Raw genomic sequence first — 24,671 nt, forward strand, 5'->3', positions numbered from 1 at the left:
TATTACATTTCTGTACATTACAGACCTAACTATTATGCAAGTGCTTTTTAAATCATGTAGAGAAGAGATAGTTAATTACGTTGCCTTTTATAATTACCTAGATTATCTTTGTGCGTGTTGTTTGCTTATTTCGTGTGGATTTGAATCTGAATCTGGTATGAGTTGCTTTCAGCCTGGAGAACTTCCTTTACCATTTCTTCTAAGATATGAATGTTCCTGAAAAAAATTCCTTTAGTGTTTGTTTATCTGGAAATGCCATTATTTAACCCTTGCTTTTGAAGAACAGTTTTGCTGAATACAGGATTACTGGTTGGCACTTGTTTACTTTCAGTACCTTGACTATGTCATCCCAGTGCCTTCCAGCAGGCACTGTTTCTGAACATAAGTCACATGTTCATCTTACTGGAAATCCCTTGTCAATCATGAGTCTTTTTTTTTTTCTGGTTTCTAAATTTTCTTTTTGACTTTAGAGTATGATGCTGGCTGTAGAACACTCTGTATTTATCCCACCTGGCATTCTTTGGGTTTCTTATATGTATAGATTAATGGCTTTCATCAGATTTGGGAAGTGTTCAGCTGTATCTCATGAAAAGCTGAACTATGGCAACTCTAAATACTGAACCACCACCACTGGGGCTTATATTGCTTCCTTGCTGTTTTAAATGACCTAGATAGACTATCTCACTGAAGTCTGCTTCCACCAAAGTATGCAAACTATGAAATCGTCCCTCAGAGGGTAAAGTCTTGGGTATGCACACAGTCTCCCTGGGCCTCGAAGCTGATCTGCCTCTACTTGGTTACACACCCATATATTAGTCTGCATTCATTGCTTTAGATTAATAGACTCCTGGTTGTTTTTTGACAATGCCCTGATATGAACTGCTCTACAGTCTTACTCTATTAAGCTAGAGACTGTTTTCAGTGTCAGAGTTTTGCCAGTCTTTGAGGTTACTCAGGTCTCAGAAGGGCTCTACTTAGCTGTCTCTTTTCCTGGTTCTCTCTGTTGAACTTCTGGCTGATCTAACATTCCGCTTATTGCCATAAGGTAGCTACCCACCTAATGGCACCACTACTAATTGGTTACCACCAAGATCTTCATTGTTTTCAACAACTCCCCTAGGCATGGGTTTCTCCACTCTTTGTTCCAAAAAAAGGCAATCACCTTAGGGAGATTTGTAGAGCAATCTGTTTTTATGACCTGACTATCCTCCTCCCCCAGCAGTATCTCTGTGTAAATGCAATGGAATGTGGGGTGGGGCATGCATAATGGCCTCCTCCTCACAGTGTGACACGTTGCTCTATTATCAGAGCTTCAGGCAAGGATGGTAGCCCCTGGTCTTCCCATCTTGTCCCTCCTGGCATGGAGGGTGGGCTTGCATACAATCCCCACTTTATAAGCCAGCTGAGGTGGATGTTTCAGGACTCAGTATTCTTGGCCTGCGGTGCCTTTGGTAGAGTTTCTACCCTGTGAGTGGGGCCGGACAGGGAATGGGAAACCAGTCCTCTCATCAGCAGCTGCCCAGAATAGAGCTTCTGCAACAGGAAGCTGGTACATTGTGATGAGACATGCTAGTGGCAAGCCCCTCCTGGAGTGAAATGGTAGCTGCGGAAGACAGCGGCCCATCTTCTTGCCTGTACTTGCCTGGAGTATAGTTTCTAACATACTGTCTGTGTGGCGGGGGGCGGGGTGGAAGAGACAGGTTCCAGCTTAAATGCTACAGATCTTCACCTTCCTCTCCAATGTTGAGTGGATTTCTTAAATGTTTCTCCTTTTTCTATGTGCCCTTAAGGCAATTTCCAGAGATTTCTAATGTCAACCATTTAACTGCTGACAAATATATATAATATACGTATTGAATATACGTATATACACACACACACACACACACACATATAATTATGTAGTTATGTAATTATATACAATATATTTAAATATTTATATGTTTATCATATATAATTACATATATTTATCATATGTGTTTCAGCAACTACATGTTTATTTTGCTATGGAGAGTGTCTGCTGTGCTCCTCACACTGCCAATCCGGAAGTCAGTCTGACTGACTTTTACAAGGAAAGAAAACTCACAGCTACCTTGAAGCCAACAGCACACTGAGAAAATCATACTGCATGACTGCAGACTGTCCAGATGAAGGGTGAGTACACTTAATGGGAAAGTCACACTGTTGACAGCTTTTATATTGGTGGCACACTCCAATGCTCTCTCTCATAAACTTAGTGTGAACACGAAAAGAATGAGTGTCACTGAAATGCAGCTAAGAGTCAGTCCGGAATTCTCTCCTGCCTTCTAAATGGAACGCCCGGTATCTAACCATAGGATTAAGTCACTTTGATTAGAAGCACCTGCTAGAGGCTACAGGGAATAAAGCAAACAATTCCACTTAAACATCTCAGAATCTGATTCCTATAACCCCAGAGTCTGAAAGTCTAACAAATCCACTTTGAAATCTCACAGTTGAAAAATCCCATGTAAAAATATACCTTTCAACAGAGGCCCTTCAAGGCAATAATAAAAGGTCCAGAGAGAAAAAAGTAAAAATCTTTCAGAAAAATAAAACTGGCAAGCAAGTAACTTAAAATTTCAAGCAGAAAATGCAAGGTTAGGCCATTTGGAAGCTTGTAATTTATTCAACACCAAAATCTCAAAATCAATTGTATGCTTTACCTCAAGTTAGAGAAGTTATCACAGCAGAGGGGCAAAATATTGGACAAGCTTCACCCTTCAAGTCCTATAATTTAGCTATGGAATTCCTAACTAAAGTCACAAGAACAGCAAGGAGCATTACAAAGAATTAGAGTAATAAAAGCATGGCTGACCAAGAACACAGGGAAATGCTTCATGAGCTACTGCTGAGAAAGCAGCCCTGGGGAGCAGGGCTCTGAGGAAGACCCGGCACAGTCTAAACGCCTGAATCGGAAGCACAGGAGGCCCAGGGCACCCCCTCCCGCTGGAAATCACTTCCGGAGAAGTACAGTGTCAGCATCATCTCAAGAAGCCAGAAAGACAAGTCTCTTTGCTGCATCTCTCAGGAGGAACCTTTGAGACTGCATCCTGAATCAAACATTCCTTTGCTTTTAACAGGAGACATGAACTGTGATGGCAGGAGTTTAAGACCTGGGGACAGAGCTCTAGAAGGTGATTCTGATCCTCTTCCACCCCGTGAATTTCCGAGAGTTTAGCAATAAGCTATTTTGATGGTATAAAGCCAGAGAATTATTTAGCGGTAGTAGTGAGAGGTCTTAATATCTACCTGCCTCTCCATCTTCATCCTGGGACCCCATGGGCACCCAATCCCACAGCCATAGGGGATTGCACGCAATGTTTTCTTTGGCCTCCACAGCTGGCCTGGCCCCCATGCCTAGGGGTCCTTTTCCATTTCCTCTACCTATTAGTCTGTACTGTTGGTAAGGCTCATCTTGAGCAGCCCGTCCTCTTGGAGGTGGTCCACCTTTGCATCAAGTTAGGGCTACCTCCTCTGGACTCTCCCAGCACCTGGGGCTTCCTTCTGGGGCACCACTATGTTATAATTTTTAGTTGTCCCATCTCTAGACCAGTGTTTCCAAAAGTTTAGCATCCCTCAGGATCACCTAGAAACCTTGTTACAATACAGATTGCTGGGCCCCTCTCCCATCCAGTTGAGTATGTCTCTGATCAGGTTCCAGATGGTGATAATACAGCTAGTCCAGGAAGCAAGTTTGAGAACCACAGCTCCACACCTCCAGCTCTTTGCCTCTAAGCAACAATGTCTGTATGCATTAAGTCACCAGCATATATCCAAATGCTTAGCACTTAGCAACTTCTGCATGTGCTCAATGAATGAACTGAGTCAACAAAACTGAGAAACACTGACAGATTTCACTTTACACACCAAAGAAATGAAAGTAACATAAATACAGTTCCTTAGAAATGGTAGCCATCCAGTAGAAATACTCCACACATGAGCAAGAGCTAGAAGCCTTTTATGACTGATAAATTATCAACTCAGTTTTTATAGTCCCCACTTGTAAATATGAATAGAATTTGCCCAATAGCAAATCAAGCAAATATCCAAAATGGAGAAATTCAGAAGCACCCAAGATTCTTAGGCAATTACCTTCTTTTCCCCAGAAAATGAGTCAAAGGTGCAATAATTATGCAGAACAAACATGTGGTTGTGTTCACTCAGCCTCAGCCCTGAACTGACCAAGGATTAGCCCCCAGGTTTTGCTCATTCTTGTTCGGCAACTCTGTGGTCCTTACCTAGCTCCCCGGATGAGTATGAGGGTTTGATGTCTTCCCCAGGTGGCTCCACATGACCTATTCAGGCTGCCCCAGGATGATTCTGCAATTTTGTTGTTTCATTTTCTTTTCTTTGTAATAACAGCACTGCTTTTAACACCACTGATACATATATTTTAAAATAATTGCAAATCAGATTCTTCTGCTCAGAGCCATCCAACAGCTTCTCACCTTACTCCACATAAAGCCAGAATCATTAGAAAAGCTCCCCAGGCCCTACATCCCCTTGCCCCACCTGCACCCCTTACTCCTCTGAACTGGACCCCAGTGACCCTCTCCCTCAATCCCCTGCCTGGCCGTGGGGCCTCCCTGCTGCTCCCGTCTCAGGGAACGGGAACCTTGCACTTCACTCTGCCAGGCAGTTCTTCCCAGATATCCACATTGCTCCCTCCCTCCATCCTGGGTACTGGCTCAGGTGTCACCTCCTCAGGGAGGCCTTCCTTGACCTCAATCTAAACTACGCAACCCTCCTCTGCCACAACACTCTCTATCCCCCTCTCACTTGCTTTATTTTCTCCATGGCACTCATCACTATCTCCATGTTACATGTTACTTGTTCATTTATTTATCATCTGTCTCCTCTCATGCAAATGTAAAACGCACAAGGGCAAGGACTGTCATCCGCTGTATGTCCTGCTACATCCCTTGTGCCTAGAAAAGCTAGTAAAGTTCTTGATGCATTTAGGCACTTGTGTTGGTCACAGGGAGAGATGATTCCCAGAACCCCTTTCAGGGGCAGATCTGCTGCCCAACTATGGGGAGTGTGATAAGCTGAAGGCCCCCTTCTGTCAGACTGTTGAGGGTCAGCCAGCACTGCAGAGTGCCACCTTGTGAGGGATCACACCCTCAAGCCAGCCACCCCCCGACTCTGCCGTTTGGGCCCTGGCACAGCTCACTCCAACAGGCAGTGTTCACTCCAGGCCCCCGGAATCTGTTGGGGCCCATATCACCACTTGACTTCTCCCTCTGCTCATGCCTGTGTCCCCGTCGCTTCCTTTCACAAATGTTGATCTCTAATAAACATAGAGCACCCCCAACTCTGGCTCAACATTTGCCTCCAGAGACCTCTAACCTGTAACAATTCTCCATAAACATTGGTTAAATGAATGACTATAAAATATGCCCCCGTTTCAAAAGTGGCCCCACTGTGATTCCAGTGGGGGGTACCCAGCTTGATCCCAAGAACAGAGGCAGGTGAACCAGAGAAGAAGTGATAGTTAAAGAGATCTGGAGGCTGAAGAGGAGTTAACTGGATGAAGACAGTAGGGCATTTCAGGCCCAGGGCCCAGGGCTGCACCACCAGGAGGCCTGGAAATGCAGGCCTATGCAGCTGGAGAAGCAGAGTGGTGAGCAGCATGATGCCGGGGAAGGAGGGACGCCAAGTCCTTTCCCCTTCTCCCATCACTGGTGGCCAATCACGAAGAGCCTTGATCCCCAGGAAAACCAGGGTCCAAACAACTAGCAAAACTAGTTCCTTCTTCCTCAAGGAAAAGCCAGACCGCATGGTAGGCAGAACAATGACCACCCACAAGATGTCTACACCCTAATCTCTGGTCAATATGTTACCTTACATGGCAAAGGGGTTTTGTAAATACAATTACAAAGTTTGAGATGGAGATTATTTTAGATTATCTGGGAGGAGGCAATATAATCACAGAGTTCTTTTCAAGGGACACAGGTGGATCAGAAAAAATCTAGAAGATGCTCCACTGCCGGCTTTGGAGATGGAGGAAGGGGATACAGGGCAAGGACTGCAGGCGGCCTCTAGAAGCTGGGAAAGGCGAGAAAATGGATTCTCCCCTAGAACTTCCAGAGAACACAGCCCTGCTGACACCTTAATGTTAGCCCAGGAAAATTCATTGCAGACAGGTGGCTTCCAGAAGTGTAAGATAATAAATGTGTGTTGTTTTAAGCCATTCAGTCGGTGGTGATTTGTTACAGCAGCAATAGGAAACTAATGCAGAACCATTCTTCAGAAACATAATTACTGGATGTTCTTTCACTTCAGGGAGAGAGAAAATACCTGTCTCATGTACCAAAGAAGGACCCCTTCCCCAGCAGATTTTGCCAATGACAGTTTATACACAAAGAAATACACATATGCATGCATTCTGGTAAATGTTCTTATAAGGAGCTAACAGGTTGGACATTCATATCCTTCTATTACCTCTGTGTTGTGTGTGCTTGTGTGTATTTGCCTTTATATACATATGTTGACATTCCCAGAGCACCGACTCTGTGTCAGGATGATACCCGGCCCTTTAGATATATTCTTCCATTTATTTCACTGTGTACTCATCATAACCCTGTGGGGTAAATATTACTCTTTCCCCTTTACAATGGAATATTCTCAGGGTCAGGGAGATCAGTCCTGTCTGGAACCAACATTCAAACATTAATTGCCCAACCCCTCTAAAAGTCCATCATTGCTCCTCTGAGATATTTAGGGATTGCTCGCTACAAGCCTCTTGCTGCCTCAAAGTTTTACATCTTTCCACTGTTCTATCTGCCTCCCTGTATTCATCCCCCCCAACACACACACGCTCTATTCTCCAAACACAATGAGATGCTTCTTCTCAGCTTTTCGGGCTTCCAACGGCCTTGCCTCTGTATTGGCTGCTTCCTCCACATGGTTTTCTCCTCCCCTCATCTTTGCCTGGTGTATTCCTACTTAACTTCTCCAGGACTTGGTTGCCTGGTGTATTCCTACTTAACTTCTCCAGGACTTGGCATGAACGTGAATCCCACCAAGAAGTCTTTCCCAAGCTCAAGTCTGAAAAAGGTCAGGTGTTCTTGATGTACAGTTTCATAATATTGTGTCCTTCCCCAATCATTGAACATATCCTATTTCATGAGCTACCGCTTAATAGAGTCTGCCCCACCTTATCCGTCCCTAAGATGTACCTTCCATGAAGTCAAGGATCATTTTGACCTTGGCCACAACTACATGCCCTGTGCATCCTACAAAGCCGTAATAGAAACTGAATATTAATTATGTAATTAGCTAGGAGTAAAGATACATTTGCTTTTAGTTGTTAGAAAAGTAAATATATTAAGTCATACAACAAATGGGTCTTAGAGCTTTCAACTGTTTAACTAAAAAATGCCCCCTTACTGTGTCATGTTTAGGCTATTTGTTAATGATAATCCCAAACAGTGGCTTCCAGGCTTCAACCTGACTACACGCCATCATTTACTATGAGCTTTGAGTCTTGTCAACTGATGATGAGGACCTGCATGAAGTTTTCTTACTTCCTGAAGCAAAGGGTGATAAATAAGCCCTTTTACCTTTTGTGCTCTTTCACCAAAGTTAATACCTTAAGGAAACTGTCTTTTCTACCCCATTTAGTTGTCACTCCATGATCTAGGGGGATAAAGAGCAAGAGTCATATCATCTGTCTGCAAGTCAAAGAAGGCGAAGTCTCTCATGTTGCAGGACACAAAAATCCTGCTATTATATCCATGTAAGTTGCAGTCTATCTGCTGATTGGTCCTGTATGGCCTCAAAGACATGGAAGCAGCTTTTGAGGGCTGGCCTTCCAAAATGATCCGCTGGGGTGACTGATTAGTAGAGCAAGAAGAGAGCAACAACAATGATGGAAGGAGTCAAGTAGAGGCCCCTCCCTATGCATCAGGTGCTGCACACTGTACGCATTATATCAACTACTCCTCACTTGAGCCCTAAGAAGCCAGTACTACTGTTATCCCCATTTTATAGATGAGGAAACTGAGCTCAGGAACAATAGAGGAACTAACTCCAATCCAGATATTTCTGACTCCAAATCCTGTGCTCTCTACCACTATGACAGTTCTGCCCATTAACTACAGGTTCCTCATCCACTCGCTAACCACCTTCACCCCTTAATATACCAGTTCTTGAGAATAAGCACTGGCTTCCCCTTAGAGGGGAAGGAAACTGCAAACATATCAGGTACAAAAATGTAATGCTGTACATATTAATATGAGTGGTTTTAGGTTGGTTTTTAAAAAAGAAAATTAAGGTGTTTGAAGAGTAATGGAAGAGAGTAATGAACTAGAGCTGAAATGAGTTCAAACAGATTTTCGTAACAATGAAGATTTGTCCTCAAAAATTGTGGAAAGGACAGGGTGGAGCCAAGATGGCAGCGTGAGTAGAGCAGCAGAAATCTCCTACCAAAACCACATATATCTATGAAAATATAACAAAAAAAACCCTTCCTAGAATAGAGACCAGAGGACACAGGAAAACATCCAGACCACATCCACACCTGCGAGAACCCAGCGCCTTGCGAAGGGGGTAAGCTACAAGCCCCGGCCCCATGGGACCTGAGCGCCCCTCTCCCCAGCTCCCGGCGGGAGGAGAGGAGTCAGAGCAGGAAGGAGAGGGAGCCCAGGACTGCTGAACACCCAGCCCCCATCCACACAAGAGCGCAGACACACTGCATGCGTGGGGTGCTGGATACTAGGGAAACAGGGCAGCAAGACCAGTGAGCAGGTGCCTGAGGCCAGCGCCTGAGGAAAAAGAAAAGCAAGTGGTTTTTTTTTTGTTGTTGTTGTTGTTTTGTTTTGGCGAGTGCTTTTTGGAAGTCTTAAAGGGGCAGGGTGGGAAACTTAGTCCAGAGGTAGGGAATCTAGGGATCTCTGGGCACTTTAACCCCCAGGGAAGCAGGGAGCAAAGGAGGCTTCTTACAGAGATAAATAGTCTCCCGGCCGATCCCCCTCCAACGGGGCTCCACCACTTTGGAGCAGCTGCCCGAGCGAGGCCACACCCACAGCAACAGTGGAGATAAACTCCATAGCAGCCGGGCAGGAAGCAGAAACCCTGTCTGCACGCAGCTGCCCAGCACAAGCCACGAGAAGTCGCTGTTCTCCCAAGAGAGGAGGGCCACAAACCAACAAGAAGGGAAGTCCTTCCAGCCGTCACTCGTCCCAGTTCTGCAGACTATTCCTATCACCATGAAAAGGCAAAGCTACAGGCAGACAAAGATCACAGAGACAACACCAGAGAAGGAGACAGACCTAACTAGTCTTCCTGACAAAGAATTCAAAATAAAAATCATAAACATGCTGACAGAGATGCAGAGAAATATGCAAGAGATATGGGATGAAGTCCGGAGGGAGATCACAGATGCCAAAAAGGAGATTACAGAAATGAAACAAACTCTGGAACGGTTTATAAGCAGAATGGATAGGATGCAAGAGGCCATTGAAGGAATAGAAACCACAGAACAGGAACGCATAGAAGCTGACATAGAGAGAGCTAAAAGGATCTCCAGGAATGAAACAATATTAAGAGAACTGTGTGACAATCCAAAAGGAACTATATCCATATTATAGGGGTACCAGAAGAAGAAGAGAAAGAAAAAGGAATAGAAAGTGTCTTTGAAGAAATAATTGCTGAAAACTTCCCCAAACTGGGGGAGGAAATAATTGAACAGACCACGGAAATACACAGAACCCCCAACAGAAAGGATCCAAGGAAGACAACACCAAGACACATAATAATTAAAATGCCAGAGATCAAGGACAAGGAAAGAGTTTTAAAGGCAGCCAGAGAGAAAAAGGTCACCTATAAAGGAAAACCCATCAGGCTATCATCAGACTTCTCGACAGAAACCCTACAGGCCAGAAGAGAATGGCATGATATATTTAATGCAATGAAACAGAAGGGCCTTGAACCAAGGATACTGTATCCAGCACGACTATCATTTAAATATGATGGCAGGATTAAACAATTCCCAGACAAGCAAAAGCTGAGAGAATTTTCTTCCCACAAACCACCTCTACAGGGCATCTTACAGGGACTGCTCTAGATGGGAGCACTCCTAAAAAGAGCACAGAACAAAACACCCAACATATGAAGAATGGAGGAGGAGGAATAAGAAGGGAGAGAAGAAAAGAATCTCCAGACAGTGTATATAACAGCTCAATAAGCGAGCTACGTTAGGCAGTAAGATACTAAAGAGGCTAACCTTGAACCTTTGGTAACCACGAATTTAAAGCCTACAATGGCAATAAGTACATATCTCTCAATAGTCACCCTAAATGTAAATGGACTTAAAGCAAAAATCAAAAGACAGAGAGTAATAGAATGGATAAAAAAGCAAGAACCATCTATATGCTGCTTACAAGAAACTCACCTCAAACCCAAAGACATGCACAGACTAAAAGTCAAGGGATGGAAAAACATATTTCAGGCAAACAACAGCAAGAAGAAAGCAGGGGTTGCAGTACTAATATCAGACAAAATAGACTTCAAAACAAAGAAAGTAACAAGAGATAAAGAAGGACACTACATAATGATAAAGGACTCAGTCCAACAAGAGGATATAACCATTCTAAATATATATGCACCCAACACAGGAGCACCAGCATATGTGAAACAAATACTAACAGAACTAAAGGGGGAAATAGACTGCAATGCATTCATTCTAGGAGACTTCAACACACCACTCACCCCAAAGGATAGATCCTCCGGGCAGAAAATAAGTAAGGACACAGAGGCACTGAACAACACACTAGAACAGATGGACCTAATAGACATCTATAGAACTCTACATCCAAAAGCAACAGAATATACACTCTTCTCAAGTGCACATGGAACATTCTCCAGAATAGACCACATACTAGGCCACAAAAAGAGCCTCAGTAAATTCCAAAGGATTGAAATCCTACCGACCAACTTTTCAGACCACAAAGGTATAAAACTAGAAATAAATTCTACAAAGAAAACAAAAAGGCTCAAAAACACATGGAGGCTGAACAACATGCTCCTAAATAATCAATGGATCAACTAACAAATTAAAATAGAGATCAAGGAATATATGGAAACAAATGACAACAACAACACAAAGACCCAACTTCTGTGGGATGCAGCAAAAGCAGTCTTAAGAGGAAAGTATATAGCAATCCAGGCACACTTGAAGAAGCAAGAACAATCCCAAATGAATAGTCTAACATCACAATTATCGAAACTGGAAAAAGAAGAACAAATGAGGCCTAAAGTAGGCAGAAGGAGGGACATAATAAAGATCAGAGAAGAAATAAATAAAATTGAGAAGAATAAAACAATAGCAAAAATCAATGAAACCAAGAGCTGGTTCTTTGAGGAAAAATAAGCAAAATAGATAAGCCTCTAGCCAAACTTATTAAGATAAAAAGAGAATCAACACAAATCAACAGAATCAGAAATGAGAACGGAAAAATCATGACAGACTCCACAGAAATACAAAGAATTATTAAAGACTACTATGAAAACCTATATGCCAACAAGCTGGAAAACTAGAAGAAATGAACAACTTCCTAGAAAAATACAACCTTCCAAGACTGACCGAGGAAGAAACACAAAAGTTAAACAAACCAATTATGAGCAAAGAAATTGAAATGGTAATCAAACAACTACCCAAGAACAAAACCCCCGGTCCAGACGGATTTACCTCGGAATTTTATCAGACACACAGAGAAGACATAATACCCATTCTCCTTAAAGTTTTCCAAAAAACAGAAGAGGAGGGAATACACCCAAACTCATTCTATGAAGCCAACATCACTCTAATACCAAAACCAGGCAAAGACCCCACCAAAAAGAAAATTACAGACCAATATCCCTGATGAATGTAGATGCAAAAGTACTCAATAAAATATTAGCAAACCAAATTCAAACTATATCAAAAGGATCATACACCACGACCAAGTGGGATTCATCCCAGGGATGCAAGGATGATACAACATTCGAAAATCCATCAACATCATCCACCACATCAACAAAAAGAAAGACAAAAACCACATGATCATCTCCATAGATGCTGAAAAAGCATTTGACAAAATTCAACATCCATTCATGATAAAAACTCTCAGCAAAGAAGGAATAGAGGGCAAGTACCTCAACATAATAAAGGCCATATATGATAAATCCACAACCAACATTATACTGAACAGCAAGAAGCTGAAAGCTTTTCCTCTGAGATCGGGAACTAGACAGGGATGCCCACTCTCCCCACTGTTATTTAACAGAGTACTGGAGGTCCTAGCCACGGCAATCAGACAAAACAAAGAAATACAAGGAATCCAGATTGGTAAAGAAGAAGTTAAACTGTCACTATTTGCAGATGACATGATATTGTACATAAAAAACCCTAAAGACTCCACTACAAAACTACGAGAACTGATATCGGAATACAGCTAAGTTGCAGGATACAAAATTAACACACAGAAATCTGTAGATTTCCTATACACTAACAATGAACCAATAGAAAGAGAAATCAGGAAAACAATTCCATTCACAGTTGCATCAAAAATAATAAAATACCTAGGAATAAACCTAACCAAAGAAGTGAAAGGCCTATACCCTGAAAACTACAAGTCACTCTTAAGAGAAATTAAAGGGGACACTAGCAAGTGGAAACTCATCCCATGCTCATGGCTAGGAAGAATTAATATTGTCAAAATGGCCATCCTGCCCTAAGCAATATACAGATTTGATGCAATCCCTATCAAATTACCAGCAACATTCTTCAATGAACTGGAACAAATAATTCAAAAATTCATATGGAAACACCAAACACCCGAATAGCCAAAGCAATCCTGAGAAAAAAGAATAAAGTAGGGGGGATCTCACTCCCCAACTTCAAGCTCTACTACAAAGCCATAGTAATCAAGACAATTTGGTACTGGCACAAGAACAGAGCCACAGACCAGTGGAACAGATTAGAGACTCCAGACATTAACCCAAACACATATGGTCAATTAATATTTGATAAAGGAGCCATGGACATACAATGGTGAAATGACAGTCTCTTCAACAGATGGTGCTGGCAAAACTGGACAGCTACATGTAGGAGAATGAAACTGGACCATTGTCTAACTCCATACATAAAAGTAAATTCAAAATGGATCAAAGACCTGAGTGTAAGTCATGAAACCATAAAACTCTTAGAAAAAAACATAGGCACAAACCTCTTAGACATAAACATGAGTGACCTCTTCTTGAACATATCTCCCCGGGCAAGGAAAAAAACAGCAAAAATGAACAAGTGGGACTATATTAAGCTGAAAAGCTTCTGTACAGCAAAAGACACCATCAATAGAACAAAAAGGAACCCTACAGTATGGGAGAATATATTTGAAAATGACAGATCCAATAAAGGCTCGACGTCCAAAATATATAAAGAGCTCACCCACCTCAACAAACAAAAAACAAACAATCCACTTAAAAAATGGGCAGAGGAACTGAATAGACAGTTCTCCAAAAAAGAAATGCAGATGGCCAACAGACACATGAAAAGATGCTCCACATCGCTAATTATCAGAGAAATGCAAATTAAAACTACAATGAGGTATCACCTCACACCAGTAAGGATGGCTGCCATCCAAAAGACAAACAACAACAAATGTTGGTGAGGCTGTGGAGAAAGGGCAACCCTCCTACACTGCTGGTGGGAATGTAAATTAATTCCACCATTGTGGAAAGCAGTATGGAGTTTCCTCAAAATGCTCAAAATAAACTTACCATTTGACCCAGGAATTCCACTCCTAGGAATTTACCCTAAGAACGCAGCAATCAAGTTTGAGAAAGACCAGTGCACCCCTATGTTTATCGCAGCACTGTTTACAATAGCCAAGAATTGGAAGCAACCTGTGTCCATCAGTAGATGACTGGATAAAGAAGATGTGGTGCATATACACAATGGAATATTAGTCAGCCATAAGAAGAAAACAAATCCTACCATTTGCAACAACATGGATGGAGCTAGAGGGTATTATGTTCAGTGAAATAAGCCAAGCGGAGAAAGAGAAATACCAAATGATTTCACTCATCTGTGGAGTATAAGAGCAAAGGAAAAACTGAAGGAACAAAACAGCAGCAGAATCACAGAACCCAAGAATGGACTAACAGGTACCAAAGGGAAAGGGACTGGGGAGGATGGGTGGGTAGGGATGAATAAGGGGGGGCGGGAAGACGAAGGGGGTTATTAAGATTAGCATGCATAAAGGGGGGGTGGGAGAAAGGGGAAGGCTGTACAACACAGAGAAGACAAGTAGTGATTCTACAGCATTTTGCTATGCTGATGGACAGTGACTGTAAAGGGGTTTATAGGGGGACCTGGTATAGGGGAGAGCCTAGTAAGCATAATATTCTTCATGTAATTGTAGATTAATGCTAACAACAACAACAAAAAAAAGCAGTTCCTGTGTGGGACCTCCATTAAGTTCTTCACAATGGTATAAAGGGCATATCAAGGGTCGGCAAAGGGTCTGTTTGTGTTTATACAGAGGATCAAAGCCTAATTTGGCTACCCAGAAAACGAATTAAGATACGATATGAAGAAGAACTTCCAACATCAACATTCTCTGGAAGAGTCATTCCAGAAGATGATCATCAAAAAACGTCAACAAAGATTCTGGCGCTGTTGCAGTCATAGCTGCATTCATCCCACTGGTTCCTGGAACTGCCATTGGAATGAAGAAGGAGATATCTAAGCTGGCCTGTGCATACAGTAAAATAACAAATTTGGCTGGATCGATACTGTTGGAACTCAACCAAGAGTTAGGAGAAGTGCAAGTTGCAGCACTCCAAAATCTTGAGACTACAGACTATCTACTGTTAGAAGAACATATGGGATGTGAACAGTTCCCAGGAGTGTGTTGTTTTAAATTGTCTGATTTTTCTCAAACTATTCAAGTTCAGTTAGACAATATCCATCATATCATAGATAAGTTTTCACAAATGCTTAGGGTGCCTAACTGGTTTTCTTGGTTTCACTGGAGATGGCTGGTAATTGTAGGTCTGCTTTGGTTATGTAACTGTATTCCTATTATGTTAATATGGGTGTGCAATTTAATTAGTAGTTTAAAACTTATACATGCTTAAATTACTCTACAAGAAGATATGTCAAAGAAATAACCAATCTTCCCATGTTTTCTTCCGTCTGCTACTTCTATAGCTTTTCTTCTTCCTTCCTAATTACAACCCTTAAATAGAATTCATGCCTCATGTCGAATTTACTGAGTATCATAATTCTTCCAAGTGGTAAAGATACCTCAAGACAAATGCTGGGCATAGAAGCCACAGGGCATAAATATGCAAAGAAGTAAAAAGCCTACCTTTTCAAACAATATTGCTTCTCTCTCACTTACCAACTTTACATTTCCCTGTATGGCCCCGGAAGATGACTGGTTAGCCAGGGACGGGTAAGATTCCTCAAGGGAGGAACAACCTAAGACAGGCACAGTCACAGGGGGTCCATCAGGTGAGAAATTGGGGATCAACAGAGGTGAGGTTTAGAACCTCACCCCCTTTGTTTTGAGAGAAATCATCTGCATCTGTGGATGTTTTGCTACCCTTGTCTAGATTGGATTAACACATAGTCTACAGGTACACACCTGATCATCTACATTTGCTTTCTTACAGCACTAAACTATGTTTTCTACCTTTATCTTGCATCTACCTACCACTTCAGCATTTTATTAAAAAAATAATAATAATAATAATAATAATAATGGAGAAATGTGGGATTCACATATAAATCAAGTATAAAAATCAAACGAATATTCATATTTGACCTGTTTGTTTATAGTTCATAATGCGTGATCAAAACCGAAAGTTTCTGTGATGACTGCCCTTGTACTGTTCACCATGTAAGAACGTATTGACTATGTAAGAATTTGTTCACCATGTAAGAACTTGTTTGTTGTGCTTCAGAAGATCGGAGACTGATGAGAATTAGGCTTGGGGTGGATTAATGATTGTGCATCGAGTCCCCTGTACAGAATTTTATTGTAGTTAACTGTTAACAACCATTTGATCAATAAATATGAGAGATGCCCTCTCAAAAAAAAAATTGTGGAAAGGAATAGCCCTGGCTTACAATAACTGGTTCTGCTTGCTGTGTAAAAAAAGGCTACGTTAGCAACATATGAAAAGTACCAGACTTAGAGGATCTGGGCTTAAATTCTGTCTCTCCCTACAACTCATACAAACCTGGGAAGACAGGAAAATATTTACCTCAGTGTGCTAGTTCACATTCAAAATATCATATATCTGAAAGCTTAGGATTCGGTAAAAGTAAACTGAATCTGACATCACTTGAATCTAAGTGATGTATTCTGAAGAGAAATAACTCTGTTACACAATGGTATCACCGTTGTCATCTGAAGTATTTTTCTAGAAGATGTTGGCAAGTGCTTAACAGGTCATAGAAAAGCAGTATTTTGTTAAGAGCAATAGGACCAAGATAGCCCCTCCAGACGGATTACTAAATGGCATTTGGTATTTTCAAAACCTAACATCAGTGTTCTATAACCCAATACCTATTAGTCTAGATTGAACTTTTAATTAGTAACTGACATTTTCAAAAGCTCTTGTACCATTGTTTCTGAAAGTGTACCCTAAAAGCATATCCTTAGAATATGTTTAAGATCATTTTGAAAATTACATGGGCAGCAAATTAACCCATCTCCGACACTTTCCTTGCCAATACAGCATTTGGTATCTCATATCAGCACACAGCTACCACATTAATGAGTCCCTTTGCAAGTCATTTAAATCCCTCACTAAAGAAAAGAAACTTCTCAATGAATAAGAATGTATTGTGCATCTAATATGTGCAAGACTCCTCTCCAGGCATTTGGCAGTAGTGGGGAAAGAGGATTATTCCCAAGCAGCCTGTAGGAATTAGGACCCTCGGTGCCATCCTGCTCACCCTCACAGACCCAGAGAGCACTGTGGGGGAAGCTGCTTGTGGGATATGGCACCTCTGGGTAAAGACTGGTTCTTGGAGCCAGATGGGGACACGCTCATCCAGACTGGTCAGAGAGCGCTTGCCTGCAAGACAAGGTCAAATTAGCTGTGCGTGGCCCCACCCTGCTCCACGCCACCAATCCCCTAACTGCCAGCCAGCCAGCCGGATGGGCTGCCCAGAAGGAGGAGAGGAGGTGTCAATCCTCTGTGAAATCTGTGAGTATTCTGTGTGTAATTCACTCATTTCAGAGGAACCACGTCACCTGGTTAATTGGTATTTTGTTCTGTTTCGTTTTCGTGTGTTAACATTTTGCCATGTCTTGAAGCCTAGGCTCAGAGAACTTATAAGATCAAGCAAGTGGATAAAAAACTCAATGTAATATTTAATGGATAGGCCACCAAAAATATGTTTTTCTACATATATTATAATCCTTGAAAAAGTATTAAGGCTTCATCAATAAAGTCCTTTTGGGCATGTTTAGTATTATCTGGGCTACTTTCAAACGTCTTTTGCCTTTAATAAGCAACATGTGGCTTCTCGGTTCTCCTTATTTTCCAGAGGATTAGATTAAGTGCCTGAAGGCACTAATTCATTCTGATTTCCCAGCTTGTCTCCAATATGATTAATTTTATTCTTTCTATAAAGATTAATTCATTGAATTAAAACTAAATGCCATTTTGCTGTCTTTGTTCTACTTTTCAGGTAAACAAACTCATGAACTGGAAAATAAAAAGCCTTTTGTCTGCCATGTGCCTGAAAGTATGGTCATCTTAAAAATGCTAAAACATCACCCAGCAGAAAACAGTCAGTGAGGTAAATGATGCTTGCAAGCATAACTCTAATGTTTGGTAACTATGCAGCCCACTGACCCAGATAAATAACAGCCATTTGGCATCTTTTCCAAGAATTTGTTTTCTCCTCATTGTCTCCAGGGATGAAACTCATGTGCAGAAGAAAAACCACCACAACATTTAACAAAAACTCCCTGAAACTGTAGACTTCACAGAGTTAAGAAAGAATAAAGAGTAGCAACAACAGGAAAGAGAGAGAGGAAGGCCTTGTAATGACAGCTGAGAATTGAATTCCCTAAGAAATTATCCAGTTAAGTCAAGATTTATGGTTCAGTGTTGTTATCACCAACCCCCATTCCCTTGGGGACCCCAGGGATTAGCCAAGATACAGGTTGAGCACCCTTGTCTGCCCCCCATAGAAGTGCCAGCTCTCATCCCTGACAAATACACAATAGTCTTATTTGGAAAATGTTTCTCAAAGAAGCAAGCACTTTCCTCAGAAAGCAAGGATGTGTCCATATGAAATGTTTATCTGTTTAAGTAGTTTACCAGGTTCATATAAGGACTGTAAATGATGTAATAAGGCCAGCTTCATACCAAAATCCATATGTGGCTGCAAAGATATTTCTTAGAAAGATTCAGGAGTCCCACTGAGAAATACATGTATGGAAGCAATGCATCTCAGTGGGTAATTCCAAAGTTACTGCAGGATAGCTGTGGATAGTAACGCTGAAAGAAATCCACAAGGCAGCTGTTCAACAGTGAGGTCTCCTCTGGGGGCACAGACTCCCGAGGCACACAGTTGGGACAGGTCTTTATCTGGTTACCTGTATTCACTGCAACCAGAGGACTGCTTGTTGATCAGGAACACCAAGGACAAAGAAGGAGCATGTTACTGAGCATCTCAGGAAGCTTGCAGCCAGGCACTACCACCCCAACTTTATCAACTCACCTGGCGACCTAGCAGTAGCATCATCTATAAATGCATGAATATTTGTGCTCCATGCACTGCATCTGAAACCAAAAGGATTCACTGTCGTTGAGGACAGATCCAGTCAGGACTCCTACCTTCATCAAAACTTCAAGCACAGCTTAAGCCTCAAGGACCTTTTGCCATTCCTGTGAGCTGCCACGATATTAATGAGCTCACTTAGAGACAGCTTAGTACTAACCCACGTGAGAACCTGGCAACCTCAGTAAATACTAACACGGAAAATGAAGCGAATCAGAAAACAAAACATTGCTTGGAGAGACTGACAGAGCACGACTCATGTAGAATCTCATAAGCTGTATGAAGGATTCTGTTCTTTATCCTGAATCAGTGAGAAACCGCTGAAGGGTTTAAAGCAGGTGGTGACATGACCCACTCTGCCGACTTCAAAGCTGAGTGGCAGTTGTAAATGTGGTGTCATCCTTCCTTTTTGAAGCTCATTTCAAAAAAGGACTGCTGTACTTCTCTCTGGGGGTCTTCCAGCCTGGACTGGAAATTCCATGAGGGCAACAACGCAAGTCCTAACACTTTTTCTTAACCTCCTTAATGAATACAAGATGATTAATTAATGGATGAGTTGTTTACCTGTAAAAATCCTCAAATAGGGGCAAGAGAGGGCTGAATTGTTCTCTCACATTGGAACCAGACCCACCAAGAAATACATGCAGATCCCAAAACCTCGTCTCTATGAAAAACAATTTTCCAGGTGGAAATAACAAGTCAGTACTAAGCCCATGTCTAGATTTGTTATTCTCTGGGAATGTCCACTGAAAATAACCCCCCCTATGGCCTTTTCTCTTCTCCTGATGACATGAACCTTCTTCCCACCGCCTCTTCAGTCCCATGCGTATACTGACAAAGATTCTCTCCAGGACTGAGCTCTAGGGAGCTCTCCCCAGTCACCTCTGCCCACCCCTGGGCATGTCCTTCAAGAACCCAGTTTAGCAAGGATCCTAAATTGGTTTAGCCAGAATTCCCCACTCTCAGCATCTCATCACGCTCAACATTTGATCGGGTCCCTCATCGCCCGCATTCCTCAGGTAAGGTCTGAGCACCCTGGCCTGCCTTCAGCAAGGGTTTTGTTAGGGCACTTTAGCCAGAGCACCCTTCCCCAAACCCCTAATGTTTCCACTTGGTGATTTTTCCATCCACTGACCTATTCCACCCTGCCCTGTGGCTATAAATTCCCACTTTTCCTTGTTGCATTAGGAATTGAGCCCAGTCTCTCCCCTACTGCAAAACCCCACTGAAGTCATCCCTGAATAAAGACTGTCTGTTCCTTAACAAGTATCATGAATAATTTTTCTGCAATAATACACAAGAGGATTTATAGTATTTTCAAAAAACCAAGCCAAACCTTTGTCTTTTAAGACCAAAATTTATTTTTTAAAGGTTTGGTTTCTTATAAGAAAATATGGGTCTGGAGGGAAGGCATTTGGATACATCTTCATATTAGGGTGTGTGCAGAATAAACTCTAACCAGAATCCTGAGTTAAGATATTCTGGGCTTAAGACACATTCAGCCACGAACCTATACCATCTTCAACACAATCTTCCCTATTCAATAAGAGTCTTATACAGTAAGCAGCCAATAAATAATTGTTGACATTAAGAAATTTGGGAGCTGCAAAGCCCCTCAGCTATTGTTGGCTGTCTAAGTACACATTTCATTTTCATTGGCAGGGCAGATAATTGACACTTTGCAGAAAGATCTCCAGCAAGATTTAAATAGCCAACAAAAATTTCTGGTTCAGTGCAGAGTAAATGAAAGTTTAGTTATACAGTAAAGTTAATAATAATATCCTATTTAATATAAAAATTTTTATCTATGCTTGTCAATTTTCCTATTTTCCTAGTAGATAAGAATTCTTTAGGAATACATTTTTTTAAAGACGATATAGACATAAAAATAAGGCAAAATGTAAATGATAAGTGAGATTATAAGGACATAAAAATGGAAAGAGAAAGAAACACACTTGGACTAAGACATCACCATGAATTCAAAACCTATCAAATCAATGGCATGTTAAAGACCCGGAGGCCAAGACCCTTATGTTCTGAGGACGATCATGAGGCTCAGCGTCCAACCCACTGTAACACTCTACTTTGGAATTTCACTTAGCAGGAACCATTGTAAGCCACAAAAATCCTTTTATATTTCATGTTCCCTGTGGTAGCCACAAGCGCTCTGAGGAAAATGTCTAATACAGTTCCTGTAGCAGACAAGTTTGGTGTCTCTGGTCTGTTAATACGTTGCCTGAGGACCGCACACAGTGTTAGTCTTGATAACCTTACATTTTGATAGGTGGCTTCCCCAAAATAATGGCACATAAGTTGCTAACCAATCCATCTACAAATTTTACCATCTGGGTGAGATTTTACTGCCATTCTTTGTGTATATTTTTAACAAGATAAAATTTTATAAAAGGCTCAGGAATTACTGGAAAGACAAATGGTGGGGAGCATATCAGGTTTTGTTCTTTTTTGGCAGCTTTTCTGAGATTTGTGTACCAAATAATTCACTCTTTTAAAGTGTAAAAACCAATGGATTTTAGTATACTTATGGAATTATGCAATCATCACCAAAATCAATTTTAGAACATTTTTGTCACCCCAAAAAGAAACCCTCAATGCCCCATTTCTCTCTTCCCTAAGCCCCTGGCAATCACTAATCTGTCTCTATAGATTTGACTGTTCTATACATAGAATCATATAATATGTGGCCCTTTGTGATTGACTTCTTTCACTCAGCATAATGTTTCCAGGGTTTATCCATACTGAAGCATGTAGCAGAGCTTAATTCCTTTTTGTTGCTACATAATATTCCAATGTATAGATATGACACATTTCTCTATTCATCAGCTGATTCACTTTTGGGCTATTATAAAGAATGCCTCCATGGATATTCAAGTACAAGCTACATGTGGACATATATTTGTATTTCTCTCAGATATATGCCAAGGAGTGGAATTGCAGCCACATGATAACTCTACATTAATCATTTTGAGGGAATGCTATATGTTTTCCAAAGTGGCTGCACCATTTTACATTCCTACCAACATTGTAGAAGGGTTACATTTTCACTGTGAGAGGTTTTAAATCCTGGAAGCCACTTCCAATATTTGAAAACTTAAAAAAAAGTTTTAGATAGATATCGAATATCTTAGGAAATAACCTACTTACCAAAAAACATTTCTTGGAAGTTTGGACATCATATTTCTCCACTAAATCCTAATTTTGCTTTTTTCCTTTAGGACAAGATCTATGAAATTGTATAGAGAAGCAGCTGGCTAAAAAACACAAGCTGGGAAAAGAGGTATCAGGCAGCTTTCTGTTTTTCAGACAAATATTTCTTCTGCTAAATTAGGCTCAAAACTACACCAACCTAATTCTACAGAGTTTGGTTAGTTGTACTTCCAGACTGTGCTTAGGCTAACAATTATAATTTTGAGACTTCACATTTAGTTACACCTGTGTTTATATTACACCTGTTATGTTTGTTATCCAATTAGATTTACAAATACACATGCACACACACACATACATATAACACAAGATTTTTTACCTCCGCTTTCTCCCCATTTTCTTCTCTCTCAAGGCTTCTGTACTCTGATGCATTCGTTGTTATGTTACTTTTTGAGCGTATTACTTATATCACTTCCATGAAATAGTATCTAAGTCCTTTCTTACTGAAATACATTTTTCTTTCCCCTAACAAGGAATGATTTTTTTTTTGGACAGTAGAGTCTTTTGCTTTAGTCCTTTCTTCTTCTAATGTCCTGGGTAGCAAATGAGAGGTCAGATGCCACTCTAAATTTTTTTCCTATAAAAATAACCTATTCTTTCTGGAAGAGTCTAAGATTTCTTCTTTATGGTCAAAGCTGAAGAATTTTACTAGGTATGTGTCTTTTCTGAGTAATCTCACCTGGAAATATGGGAGCCTTCCCAATTTCTGGTTCAAAACTTTCTTTAGTGCATGGAAATTTCTTCTTTTATTTACTTAATATGTGCCTCTCCTATGACCTCCTTTTTCTCACTGTGAGGGGTTGTTATTCCCTTCTTATATGTCCCATATCTGACTTCCAAGTATCTTTTCTCTCAAAATTTCCATGTGTTTGTCATTTCAATCTATGTTTTCTGATATTTCTTTCACTTAACCATAAAGGGCACTAATTTAAGTCTCTCTAGGATCCATCCTCTCTCTCAATTAGTAGTTTCCTTTGAGAGGCATGAGAGGGGGTGGGTATGAGTGGGCATATGGGAGTTTGTCTGCCACAGTGGGAACTAGGTAAGGGCTCTATCATTTGCTTGCCCAGATCCCCTGTCTCTGATAGCAGTTCACTCTCACAAGAGGTCATTTTTCCTTTATGTTTTATTTTTCTGACTCTGACTGCAAAGTCCAAGTGAGAGTGTTTTATATTTTCTCAGAACCTGCTCCGCCCAGAGACAGGCAGTGTGCAAGCTTACTATCGACCCCAGTCAAGTGCATCAGAAGCAAAACTCTCTACGCTCTGGTTTTCTCAGCTATGAAACAGCAATCTTCCTGCCTTAGCAACACAGACATTTGGACTACCCCAACAGTGAGGCTGCAACCCCTTCACAAACAGGAATGTCCATCCTGAGGATGTGGCCTCTCATTCTGAGGTCTCTACCAGCTGATCCCCAAGCCCTAAATCCAGGTAGCTGCTGCATCTCCTTTCAAACCTAGAGCCTGAAGCACACTTCTCATCTTTCAGTTCCTCCTTCCTGCTAACCTGCTAGCTTCTTAACACAGGATAGGTAACAATATTATTATTAACAATAACAGCAATAGCTTACAATTCTGGGACACTTATATATATATATATATATATTTCATAATAAACTGGAGGACCTTTTGTTCCTTTGAGTGCTTATTTATCCTTCATGCATCAGCTCAAATGCACACAACAGATGTTTCCAAACAGGTACAATGTCTCTACAGATAAAGGAAGGTAGAGCTGGAAAAAATTACAGAATGATATAGAAATATTTTAATGCTTCACTATTTTAAGATTTAGATAAACTGCACACAGTGGAAGAAGTACAATCAAAGGAACAGATTCACAGGCTTGAGAATACAGGAAACACCCTCAGCTTTCTGATCAGAGAAATGTGGGGTTAAATCCCTAGTATAGACTACTTTTCTGCATGGGAGAAATAAAACCTTCTACACTGGTTCTTTGCAAGGACTAAGTGAGAAAACTAGCTTCTGGCAGGTCATAGGTGCTCAATAAATACCAGCTCCCATTGTGCTTTCTTTCAAACTCATTTTTCAAATTAAAACAAAACTTCACAGGAATAAGGTGTGTGCTTTGTTCTAACAACAGAGTCTCCCCGCTAGAGTACCATCTCCCTGGGGGGTGGGAAATTCTGTCTGCCTCATTCATTGCTGAGCTCTCAGGTCCTAGAACTACCTCTAACACTCAGCAAATATTTGGGGAAGGCTGGACAGCAATATCAGCTCCTACTGGCAGTGTGTGTCAGTTTAACTGGAACATGAACATGCACTGTCTCCTCTGAGCAGCCTCACAGTCTCAATATTATTTCCTCCATTTGTTAGATGGGTACCTAGGACTCAGTGAGGCAAGGTGACTTGCCCAAGAAAGGCCGAGAAGGGAATGACTGTCAGTCTTTGGATTCCAAGTTAGTGATCTTCGCCTTAATCTCAGTACCTGCTACCACTACTCTCTACTGCCTTCTTCCAGAGTGTGGACAAGTCACATTATAATTTCTGTCTTTTTTTTTCTTTTTTAAGAACAACCTATTCCAGTGGGTCATGTAGGGTGTAGACCCAAATACTGCAGAATGTCCATGACCATCAGTCTAACAGCCCAGCGTTCTCATGCCCTTC

At 41.3% G+C, this 24,671-nt stretch overlaps 1 long non-coding RNA gene across 1 annotated transcript in view; it reads right to left on the bottom strand.

Moving 5' to 3' along the window:
• LOC130684827 (uncharacterized) overlaps positions 1-19,225 on the bottom strand; it is a 133,819-nt gene extending 114,594 nt beyond the window's left edge. The window contains exon 1 of the long non-coding RNA XR_008999175.1: positions 18,761-19,225. This is a non-coding gene — a long non-coding RNA (uncharacterized LOC130684827). The remainder of the gene's footprint in view (positions 1-18,760) is intronic.
• Between the last annotated feature and the right edge of the window lie 5,446 nt (positions 19,226-24,671).

Source organism: Manis pentadactyla, chromosome 1 (assembly GCF_030020395.1).
Source record: "Manis pentadactyla isolate mManPen7 chromosome 1, mManPen7.hap1, whole genome shotgun sequence".
NCBI classification, from domain to species: Eukaryota; Metazoa; Chordata; class Mammalia; order Pholidota; family Manidae; genus Manis; species Manis pentadactyla.